The sequence below is a fragment of the Vidua chalybeata genome, chromosome 3 (assembly GCF_026979565.1).
Source record: "Vidua chalybeata isolate OUT-0048 chromosome 3, bVidCha1 merged haplotype, whole genome shotgun sequence".
Taxonomy (NCBI): Eukaryota; Metazoa; Chordata; class Aves; order Passeriformes; family Viduidae; genus Vidua; species Vidua chalybeata.
Genome location: NC_071532.1, coordinates 50,731,351 through 50,744,033, shown reverse-complemented (window position 1 = coordinate 50,744,033; position 12,683 = coordinate 50,731,351).

Here is a 12,683-nt window from a genome sequence, read left to right as displayed (position 1 = left end):
AGAGCAGGGATCCATCTGTTCCATTTTCTAGTTCTATAGGCTAAGTTCTGAATCTCCAGAATCTAATTCTAAGATACGTTCCATGTTTTGAAGCTGAGACTTGCAATGGGCTTTACTTAAGCCAAGATCCCAGGTCACAGCTGCAGTTTCAGACATCAGAAATTTGTTTTCAACCCACCATATACACAGACTTTTCTGCAGTAGCATAAATTCTGTGGTGCAAATTCTGAGCAGGTAGAAACATCTAAGTCTTTAGGACATTCTGCAACATACTTGATTGCTAGCTTCATTGATGAATTAGTGTTATTGCTTTATTTAAAAAAAATAAGAATGAGAGTCAGTTATAAGTCATCACACCATTTTCCCAAGATTTTGAACAGTTCTGTTTCAGTTTAAGAGAAAATATATGACTAGTTTACAATTTCTTCCATGACTTCAGAAGACATATGAGAATCCCATACCTGAGTTACATAAGTGCATATGTAGTATGCGAAATGCAGTACACAGTGTTCTCGATACATTAATGCCATAAGTTTACAGTAACAATTAAAACACACGGAGTAAAATTTATATTTTGATTATATCCTGTCAGTCAGGATATTTCTAAGGTAGTGAAACTTGGTCACTGTTTCATGGTTAGCTTATGATTCTGGTATCTTAAATATGTATGAAGTGTATTTTATCTGAATTCATGTTTGACATATAAAAATAGCAGAATCTAAATTTCAGCATTTTGCCTAAGGCCACAATATGAAGCTAATTTAGAGTAAAGGTTATCATGCTGCTTAGTTTGGTGGCATTTGGGTTTTATTATAATTATTATTATTACTTTTTTTCTACAGTAGAAATCTCAAAACAGCTGTACTATATGTGCTGGATCAAATTCTCAGATCCAGCTTGGACTGTTGCTAGCAAAGTATTCACCTAGAAAGCAAGCTAAGAACTGACCTAAAAGAAAAGACTGGTCTGAAGTATAACCAGGCTCCTATCTAATGTGCAAGAAGAGAGGAGTGTATCACTCCTGAGGCTGAAAGCAAAGAGCAGAGCCTCCCACCATTGCAGTCTGCTTGACTCCAGCCAGAACAGCCACCCTTTTCTACCTTTTAATGTGCTTGTTATTTAGCTTTATATCACCTTTGATATGTATCCTTCTTTCTAATCCCAAATATCACAATTTTTTATTCCAGTGTACGCTAAGTAAGATCCATGTCATGTACCTTTCTCTAGATATCCCAATCCTGTGTTCCACACCTACTAATAGATCTCTCCTCTACACACATCATCTTTTGTCTATACACATGGACCATCCTAATCAACTGATTCTGCCAAATACTAATTTCTTTTTTATATCTTTTCAGCAGCATCTTCTCTGTTGCTGCAATAGAAGGTATTTCATTCTTTTCATCTCTTCTTTTACTTCATCTTTCTGAATACACCTGTTGTCCTTGTTTTTATTTAGATTGTGCACTGCCTGACAGGCAGCTTCTCTGGCATATATCAACATATATGACATAAAATGATGTTGGCAATTTTTCCACCCCATTTCTGAGACTGATTCAAACATAGGACAAATCATATTTCTCTTCACTTTTGCCTATTTCCACAATCAGATGTTAATGCATTCCATCTTTCAGATTCTGACCAAGATAATGTCAAATTAAAGCACCCTTCCCTCAGAGTTTACCCTTTTTTAAGGTTTAAAAGTTTTTCTGATTTCCTCCAATACTATTGAGCAATGCAAACTTCATCACATAATTTCTTACAGAAAATACTTAGGCCAAGAGTTTTGATATCCTGAAGATAAACATTTGAGTGCTTTCCCAGCTTGGTGTGGGACCTCCTTCCTCCAGCATTTGTTCAGTACGTTTTGGAACAATGCTTTCAGTTTCTCTGCTCATTGAAGCTGGAGCAATCCTAGCGGTTTTCTCAGTTCAAACTTCTGGAGTTTTGTCATTACTGTGATACCACATTCACATTTAAACTGCGGAATTGTGCTTCTCCTGTAAAGTGTTAAAATTTCTGTTTTTCTTGGTGATAACATTTGTAGTGAGCCATACCTTTTCAATAGTTTCTAACAGGAGAATTAAAAATTAGGCACTATGATACCAGGAAGTTGGACACTGGAAAAAACAGAGGATCAATTTCTTCAAATATTATTCCCAACATTTTTAATAGCCCTTCTAACATTTTCACATTACTTGAAAATTTGTATTAGATATTTATATTTCATTCTAGTGCTAAGAAGGCTTTGAGAATAAACACATAATGCTGTGCAAAAAGGGATTGATAATAAAATAGGGTTAACAGACAGGAAATGCTTTGGCAGTGGATGAAACTGGATTGCTGCTCTTGGTTGCTCTAAAAGAATGACTGAACAACATAAATTTGTTTGGGACTCCCTACAACTCCTAATGAACAGGTATAAAGATTGTAAATAATGAAAAGAACAATTAATTGCATCGAGAGTTTAAGCAGACAGTGGACATGAGCAAATTGAAACTAGACAGTTGCTTCAAACTGAGGCCAAAATATTAGCAAAGCTATATGAATACCTCTTTATTGTTTACACTAATGCTTTCTTTGAGCAAACAGATGTTCTAGAATTGTAAATCCAATACATCCCATGACTGCTAACATCCTCTGGAAAATAACTAGTTTGCTAGAGTTGGATTACAAAGAAGTTTAATTCTTTAAAAAGGAATTTTGTAGCTAGCAGATTTACTAAATCCAAAAGTTCCCTATAGTGACATATTTTTAAATTTTTTAGAAATTAAAACCAACCTTATTAACATAAAAATGTCAGTGCCCAAGTATTTAAAATTACCTTCTTTAATAATTCTTTTTAAAAAATATACACATCTGAACTAGAATTATAATGGCTTCAACACTATGAAATAACATCATACAGGAGACCACAATTATGTCAAAGCAGCCATTTCACTCCAGTAAGGACAAAATAGGTATTTTTGTATGTGCAAGTCAAGTGAACAATCTGTCATTCATATCTTAATGCTTTTCAATGGCAGGTCCTTCCCCCTCTGGCATTTGTGGTTTCGATGTCTCACCCGCCAGGAAAGGACATTGTTCTGGAAGGTTTAACAAAAAAAGTATTAAAATGTAACCACAAAAAAAAAAATTCAAGTAGCATTAAGGATCTGATTTAAATCCACAAAAGAAATGAAATCTAAGTGTAAGTCAACTATGACTGACATATGTCCTTTAACATATGCTAGATACTACTTGCTGCACATGCAGGAAGTTATTAAAACCATTTAACAACACAGTTTGCATGATGACAGCCAGATCAAGAAGCTCTGTCAATTAAAAACAAAGAGATAGACAGATTCAAAAATTCAGTGCAGGGATGCAATTAAAAGTCCAGGTGATCATGTAAACCTTTGTGGTTCACTTGTTGGACTGTCAGCCACATGGTAACAAGCTGAAGGGACCCTGCAAAGGAACCCTCAACCTCCTGGCTGCCCACAGCAGGTCCTGCAAACTCAAACACAGAGCTGTGTAGAGAGGTGATTTTCTGTATAGAAATGTCAGTCAGTGCTAATCCTGCTAAAGTTACTGGGACCTGCAGGTGGTTAAAACTTTTATATATGAGTCTGACTCCTGAAAATTTTGTTTGTGGATATTAGCATTTGGTCATTGTGAAAACTGATACTTAGTATAAAGATGTTCATGTTGCTTTAAAGATAGAAACAAGTGAAGAGAACCCTAAAATTTGGAGCCTATATTTTGGAAAACCCTTAAAGAACAAGATGAGAGTCTCTTCAAAGATTTCCAGGGGAGAGAGACTGAGGGGGAAAAACAGAGGAAAGAAAAGAGGGAGGGAACTGGAAGCAATATGGTTTTGGTACTCAGCTTGTTTTGCAGGAGGTACAGCTCATTAAAACACACTCAGAATGGTGCTGCTAGGAAAGCAGATTTTGAGTGAATGTTGGTGAGGTCTGCAAATCAGTTGAATTCTGCAACGTAAGCACATTCACTACCTCCTGCAGTCAGAGGGGCTGTGGTTTAGCAAACATTTTTTTGCTGTGAGACCCAGAGTTGCTCACACTGAGAGACCAAAACTCCTCCGACAGCTCCTGTCTAAAAGCCATCCAGCCACGCTCACATAACACCAGGCTCCAACTAATGAAATTATCTAACATCTCTGGCAGGGTGGAGCTTCAGTGGGTTCAGGACAGCTCTATTTCTATCTGCCCATGTAGAGATAACAACCAATACATGAAATATAGATACTTTTCCATATTTTGATATATAAAACTATTGTAACTTTGATAAAAGATGGTCCCCTCTCAACATCATTGTCTTCTCTGTCCCTTTTTTCCTTGATTTTTACTACTTAAATTGCATTTTTTTCAGTACATCTTCTATTATGGCACCTAAAACAGCAATTGACAGTTGTTCATTTCTGCATAGGAAGAGAATTACAACTTATGATATAGATGGTAGAACATGCTCTAACCCTTTCCTGGAACATTCCATTCACCAGTATGGAACACCTTGTCATGAATTGACACTCAGCCTCGTGTGGAGACAGGTATTGTCTCCACTTCACATTGGAGTAGGACACAGAACAGTTACAAAACTTCCTCAAGGTCATTGTGAAGTCTCTGTCAAAACAAGAATAGAACACACATGATTGCCAGTTTCTACTTTAGCTGTATAATGATTATTTCCCTGGCACACAATATCTCTCATGCATATGTCCTTAGTAATAAAAAATAGGGAAAAGAAATACATCAGATATATGTGATGCAGTCTGTAAGCAGAACTCTCTCTAAACAATATGTCTTTCAAATTTTTCCATGAGGCATCAACATCTCTTTAAGGACTTTATCATCATTACTGACACATAATCATTCCTTGCAGGTGGAAAACATTGTGCTGAGAGATAATTGGGATAGTTATTGGATATGACTCCTCACTGGTTTTAAGGCAGTATGAAGGCATGATTGCATTCTGCTCAAAGAAAAGAATTAATATTCCCTGCATTTATGTCAGATTGAGTGATTTATGGGTATTGTAAGTACTGCATTAGATTATAAGGTCTAACATTATCTGATAGGATGCAATGCAAACTTAAAATATGGATGCTTTCCCCTATGAGAGAGGAAAACCTGTTTTGGCTGTTTGAGTCATATTTGCTATTGGTTTATCTGGGTGGGGTAATTTGATCTCAACTTATGTGGAGGAAACTGTCATCTCACGATGCCACACTCATGGTAAAGGGAACAAATATTTTGAAAACCTTTCCCAAATAAGTGGGCATATTAATGAAAAAATTCTGGTCTCTGTAAATGAGCAGTTTGCTGACACATTTGTGAGCAATACACCACTCTTAGGAATACTGTTTGTCATATACAGCTTGGGAAGAAAATGGCTAAGAAAATTCTGGTTTCCTAAATAAGGGCTTGGGCTTGAGAGTATGTGGGAGAAAAAGGGGGCAGTTACAGGGAGACACTTCTTAATCCTACAAGAACTTTTAGGGGGAAATCCCTGCCCGGGTACTTGCAGAAGGGGAAAATTTCCCTACGCAGAACAAGAAAAATAATGTCTTCATATAGCTAAGAAACCTCTAATTAATTTTGTTGATTCTTAGGATAATATTCACATGTGCTATGTGTGGAGGTTCAGCTGCTTCTTTTAATTCAAATTGTGTCACACCTGAAGAAGATTAAACAGGTTAAAATATGTGCACTATGTGAACAGCAAGTATGGGATACCAAGCAAATGAGGACAAGTACATTTCTGTAACAAAGCTAATATTTTGTCTTTAATTCAAAATTGGTCTGACCAAAAGCCCACTAGAATTGATGCAAGCTTCTGCTTTAACTTCAGAGGGTTTTGGATCAAGGCCAGTATCATTCCTGTTGTTAGGGCTCATTGTTTAATTTTAGTAAAAGAAAACTCTTTAATTTCCTTTTTTAGAATAAAAAAGATTACAAGACCAATGTCAGCTGTGCCTACTTTTTTATGAAATGCTTCTTCACTGAATACTTTGTCAATAAAATTGTTAAGTTCTGGCATATTTTTAAGATCTCGTTCAATGAAAAGGGATGTTAGAAATTAACAGCCCCAAAATTTGCATCTCATGCTATGGAAGCTTCCCAGGATGGGAGGAGGAGAAAAAGTGAAGAAACCAGACATAATTTTATTGCCTAGGAAGAACTTTGGCTATTGTTCTTTGCTGCTTTCATGGGATATAATGTGATTGTATGCAATTCTACAGGCATTTCCAGTCATTGTTTTATATACAGAATTCCCATTGAAGTCAGTAGCACACAACCCCGTGGCAGGATACGGCTGTAAGGGCAGTGAATTTTATCCTAATGTAACAAGTCAGAGGACTGCAAAGAGATCACTAAGCCAGGTGATGATACCACTGGAGCTGAATTTCCTCTGAATAAAATAAGAAGACATGAAGATACAAGACACCAAGTCCAGATCCCCTTGCTGTTGCTCCACAGCCAGAGAAACTCAGGTGAAGTGTTTGTAACTTTCTCACTCTTCCAAGTCACCTCAAAAAGCTGAAGAAAGCAAGCTCTTCCACTATACAGACAAAACATCTTTGATGCCAAAATTCCAGTTCCATCTTTCCCTGGAATAAAGCAAAGCTTGCTGCAAAGATAACATGCCATATCTGCTCTGTTTCACAGACATCTGACAAAGAAAATCACGTGGACCTTTGAAAGATGTAAGAGACACTGAGTTTTTTACTTGTTTGGGTTTTTTTGTTTGTTTGTTTGTTTGTTTGTTTGTTTTTACAGTCAGCACTTTATTGCTGGATCATTATTACCTCCAAAAGTCTGGTTTAATGGTAGCAGTTACCATCCCAGCCTAATTCTCAAGTGATCTGCCACCTGCCTCACTGAAATTAAAGTGCTGTCCACCTATATCTTTTCAGTTTTTAATACATCTGAGTCCTTTACCATGAGATGCAGGGCAGCTATCAAGAAATAAGTCCAGAAGAAGCATTCTGTTATTGGAGGGCAAAACTCAGCCAGCTACACCTCGGACATAGGCTGTTGGGAATATTGCAGGATGTCCCAAACACTGCTCATGGCTATGAATGTGACTCCATCCTAAGTGGTCCCCAAAACCAAATATGTTGCATTTAAGACACCAGTGTCATGGATATGATTTCTCCAAACATTCAGTCTTACAGCTACTTTCAATTTTTCATTATTATGAAAATATTGACATGATTCTTAAAAAGAAATTCTGATGGAAATGATTTTGTCAGTTTTATGAGGAATGGAAGAATGAAGGATATAGTCTCATTGTAAAAATAAAAAAAAAAAAGGTGGTAACACAGCTCCTGCAAAAATGTCTGATTTTGAGATGTGAAATTTAGCATGGGTCTCTTGTGCATAGTTTCAGGGGAAAAAATAGATTGAGTGATAATAAACAGGAGAAAAATCATTCTTGTGCTTGCTTGGTAGACAAGTAGCCTGAGGAAGAGCGTGTGTGATATCACCCATGATAGGGGAGAAAGTGGATACCATGTCATATTGGTTCTCAGCAAATCTGGATTTTGTCCCCCTTTCTGCCACTGGCCTCATGGGTGACATTGAGAAAATCACTTTTCTCTACTCTGTCTCTGCTTCCCAACTTTAAAATCAGGAAAACATATACCTAGCATTTTTTTTCTTCTTTTTTTTTTCTTTAGTTCCTTCTTTTCTCTGAACCCTCAATTAAGGATTCAGAAAAGAGTTAGATAGTGCTAATATTATTATTATGAATGGCCTAAACTAACGTGAGAATAAATCAGAAATTATGACTCTACAACTTTTATTCATATAAATTATACAGTGTTCAGTCTGGCACAAAATTGTTTTGTATAAGAGGACAGAGAAACAACAAGGTAATAATGGCTACTTAAAGCAGTTATTGATTTAGGTTACTTCATACTTATGAAGTTTGTATGTCTTTTATGTTTTCTCTAGTGAGATTACACAACTCCACCCTGGGAAATACAGAGGGTTGGAAACACCAAAAAAATGAAACACATTTGAAGTCAAGTTTTTTAAATGGTAGGTGGTTCCATTTTATGATTATTTTTTAAATACTTAGTTGAAATTTTAGGAGAAAAAATGCTGCTCCATTTAGGACTACATTTGCATATGTGTGTATGTATATGTGGGCACACATGTGCACCTATATACTTTAATAAATTTTTGGTTCTCTAAAGTATTTTAGAAGCAATAAAAAAGAATAAAATCTGGTCTCTCAGCTTCTTTAATTGACAATATCTCATTAAACTGAAGGATTCATTCTATTCCATGTGCATGGCAAAAGACAAGTCAAAAAGCTTACTTGGAGCCAAGGGCAACAGGGGAGTTGCTTTTTTCAAGAAACATGGCTGTACAAAACTTGCAAAGTTTATGGAATCTCTCTGGTTTGTATTGCTTTACAAGATTTGACAGAGGAGTATTGTTTCCAGAAGTGTAACTTCTTAATGTGTTTCCCAGAATTCTGAAAATATTGTAGGTAGGCAGTAGTGGTTTAAGAGTCACCTGCATCCTGCTGGAATAAACTTACCTATACATGGATAGAAGTGGATAATGACATAAAGATACTTTTTTTTTTCAATAGATTCTTAAGAATTACTCAAAGCTGTTGAGATACCAAGGATGTTTTTACCACAAGAGAAGCATATTTTAAAAGCTTTTGTGTTGAGCAAAACTTTCTACTTTGTTGTTTGTTAATATTTAGAAGACAGCACAACACCCTTCTTCCCCTGCCTCTTCATTTCACTAAAGGCCTCACAAGGTAGCATTCAAATGAGGTCTGAATTTTTAATACAAACTAACTTGATCCAGAAGTCTCTTCTCAATTAAATTATCCTGATCATTAGTACAGTTTTGTATGGTATTTCCATGAATGTAAAGCACACACGACAAATATTTTAAACCACTGCTCTTCTGTACTGGCCATGTGCAACCAATTGATTGGTTTTTTTTCTTTTTTTTTAATAATTAGTTCCTTTTTTTAATAATCTGTGAGCTGTAAAGCACTTATCATGGCTGCCACCCAGACTTTCTAATAACATTAAAACAAAGCAAAACAAAAGAGCCCTCAAATATTGACTCAGTAATCTATCTCCCTTCCTCAAGGAAAGCTCGCCTGCCATAAAATTCCAATCAGTTGCACACACACAATTATGAAAATATGGGCCTCAAAACTTCATTCAAAAGCCTGATTACATTAAATATAGATCAACACGTAATTTCTCCTTCCTTTCTATTTTTAAATCAAGTTTTTGACAAACGTTGAAATTATAATGAATGGTTTAGATTGTTTGTCTTTCTTTTTTGCATCAGAGGGTTTGTGGAGGGTTTCATGGGTTTATAGCTATGTATTCTTTATTGCTCCTTTAAAATACTAATAAAAGTGATGAAAAGGCATGAAAAATCATCACTGACTGCATAGGAATTCGCTTAAAATACGATCTTTCCTTTGCTCAGTTATCATCTGTGGTGGTGTTTCCTTACAGAAATGGTAAGGGACTAAAAGTTCTTAATAAAAAACACATGCTTTTCTTTACCTCACCACCTCACTTGAATGTATTCCCCTGAGGAAAACTACACCAGGCTAACCACTGCAAGGCAGCCCTATGGTAAATCAGATCCTTTTTTAAAACATATTCCCAGAAGATTCAGTTTAATACACTGTTTCTGAGAATACCTCTGTGAGATTGTCTTTTCCCTTTGATAGTCTTGCTCTTTGTATTTCGAAGCAATCTCAGCTGGTTAAAGGCAGGAACAGAAAACCCCATTTTGAGACAATTAAGCACTGAAGACCAGAATTACCAGTCCAAACCTTAAAATAAGGAGATACTGAGAATTAGCTTTTATCACACTTACGGCCAGGTCTCAAATATAATGGACCTTCTTGTTAAAAAGTGATAAATTGGTTGGTAAGGGGTTTTTTATTTATGTTTTGAAAGTTGATGTTCATTTGAGAAAATATCCCCCCCACATAAAATGGGAATTACTGTGGACTCAGCAGCTAGACTTCTCTTGGAAGGAAAAAAATTAAGCCAGATCTTCCCATTTGAAAATGGCGTGTTGAGGTCTGCCAGTGATAATTGATTCCACATAAAACAGCTTCACTTCCTTGTTCAGGAGTGGTGATATAGCCTTGCACATTAAAGGGGGCAGAGGGGGAGAAAAAGGATCTTAATTCAAAGACAGAAGGAGAGCCTAGAACAAGCATTTGACCTTGCTCTGAAGGGAAAAAATAGTAAGTGCTAAATGAAATTTTTAAAAAAAAATTGTGATTGGAGAAATGAGAGCATCAGATCAGCTGGGTTTCTGGCAAAGCTGCTTTCCAGAATGGTTAGAGGGACAAAATGCCTTACAATACACTCCCCCATTGTCCACCATGCAAGTAGCTTCAAAAGCACACCAGGAAGGGACTTCTTCATGATGGTGGTAGGTACAAGGAAGGTTACTGGGTTAGGAAGAGGCTCCTTTCTTTTGTAATTTCTCTCTCAGACTGTGAGAGGTTAAAATGGTTAAGCAGTTTTCCTTCACTCTGTATTATGGCTCATTCCTACAAGCAATAAAATGAAGGAATTACTTGTAAGGGCAGAAATGTCATTATTTTTGCACTCATCCTGACCCCAGCATCTAAAAATACAAAATGCTGGAATCTGTGGAGCAGGTGACATTTTAAAAAAAGGGCCCAGGGAAGTCTAATAGTGTAAAGGCTAAATGTACTTAGGAGGTGGAGGAACAGAAATAGAGAGATATCTCTGCTTCTGACCTAGGCCTAACAAGATTGGCCACATAATTCATTTCAATGACTCCTTGTCTGTGCAGTTTACCTCTGGGTTTAGACAGAAACATTTCTCTTTAGCATAATGGATCACAGTGTCAAGTTGCCTACCTTCTGCCTCAGAATGGGGTTAATTTTAGCCTGATCCTCATGTTGAACACACAAGGAATATATATGACTCATCAACCTTTGCCAAAAGCATAAGATATATTTCTGAAACTCAAAGGCTATCTGCTATTTGAAAAGGTTTGGCTGCCTTGTATTAATCGAACTGAGTTTCCTTTAGGTCTCCAGCAGCCCTACAGGAGCTACACAAGAAAGTATATAAAATTTCTAAAACACTGTATCACAATTCTGCAATCCCCTTTTTTTTCTTTTTTTTTTTTTTTTCTTCCTAACAGCTTCACCATACTCCCAGCCAAAATCAACTACTTAATTCTGCTTCCACAGGGATACTGCATTATTTCTAGTGTATTAGCTAGTATTTATCCTGCAGGCTCTCATCTCTGAGCATACTACAGCCTGGAGAATCATGCATTTGAGCAGGTGTTAAAGAATTAATGGAATGGTAAGCAAAATATCTTTTTACTCCTTTTGACTGGAAGGCAGACAGGACCAAATACTGAAGCACACAAGTAAAATTTTAAGGAGTCTATGAGAAGTCCAGTATGGATGGCCATGTAATTGGAGACCAATTAAGACATTTTTCTATATTTCCCTTAGTTTATTTTGTTATAATCAACAAATACCTGCTAACACTGACTGCCCTCCACTTTAATTTCCAGCTCTAATGTGGAGTCAGGCCACCTACAAAGGTGTAAGCAAAGTATTCAAAGGGCAGAATAGTGTAATCTTAGCACGGGAATTTTAAGCACTTACCGTCTCAGAGGACCTAGACTTTTTTTTTACATTACTTTTTTAGAGCAGATTTGACTTAAGGCTAAAGTCCCTGCTACACTGCAGGTGATAACAAAAAACTCATGGGCTTCACCACAGTCAGGCTTTCACTTAAGAACCCTATAACTTACTTTGCTGCTGCAAACCAGAACTGAGTCCAAAGAGCAAATATGTCAAGCAACCTGCTGTCATTTCTTAAGAGGCATCTCTTTACCTGCCACAGTAGCAGCCTGTTTTGCAGCAGGAAAGATGCAGTTCCCTGTGACATGATCCTGTATTTTACACGGGCTGTTCTGCTTCCCCAGAGCATAATGACTCATCAGATTTAGCCAGGAGCCCTATCAAAAAGCTTCAGTCACACATCACTTTGCCATTTACTGCTGTATTTACCTTGCCCTCCTTACAGGAACGTTTTTCCCTGTGCCCATCTTCCCAGCAGAGAAACCAGGCAGACCAATGCTGGGGTGTTCATCTTTGGCAACATGCTTATCTAGCAGCATCTTTTTTGCCTTTCCTACTTCAGAGAATATCAAACCCCATCTCTTCTTCTCTAGCCCCACAACAACCCTTCAGGGACAACCTTTTAGTCAAAGCATGGCCACTGCATGCTGTCGGAGCCAGCTCCCATCAAGGGTAACACCAGCTTTTTGCTACCTAGCCCCTCTGTGCCAGCTGCAGTGGGAGACACTGCACTGACAATTTTTTTCAGAAGCAAAAGTCAACCCCTCTGAGATGCAGAGAGCCTCCTGTTATAAACTGGCATGGTTCCATTAAATTTATGCTGAGTTACACCATTTGCAACCCTAAGTCTATCCTCTTGTGTATATGAATTATGAAACAGATTTTAGTTACAGTATCCCACGTTGCTCCTCAAGTAATAAACCATATAGTATTCCCAATCTCCTTAGATGCATGTTTAGTAATACCTTATAATGTTTTTATAGTTTTCCTACCTTCACGAATTTCATTAACTTAATTGTCAATGTCTT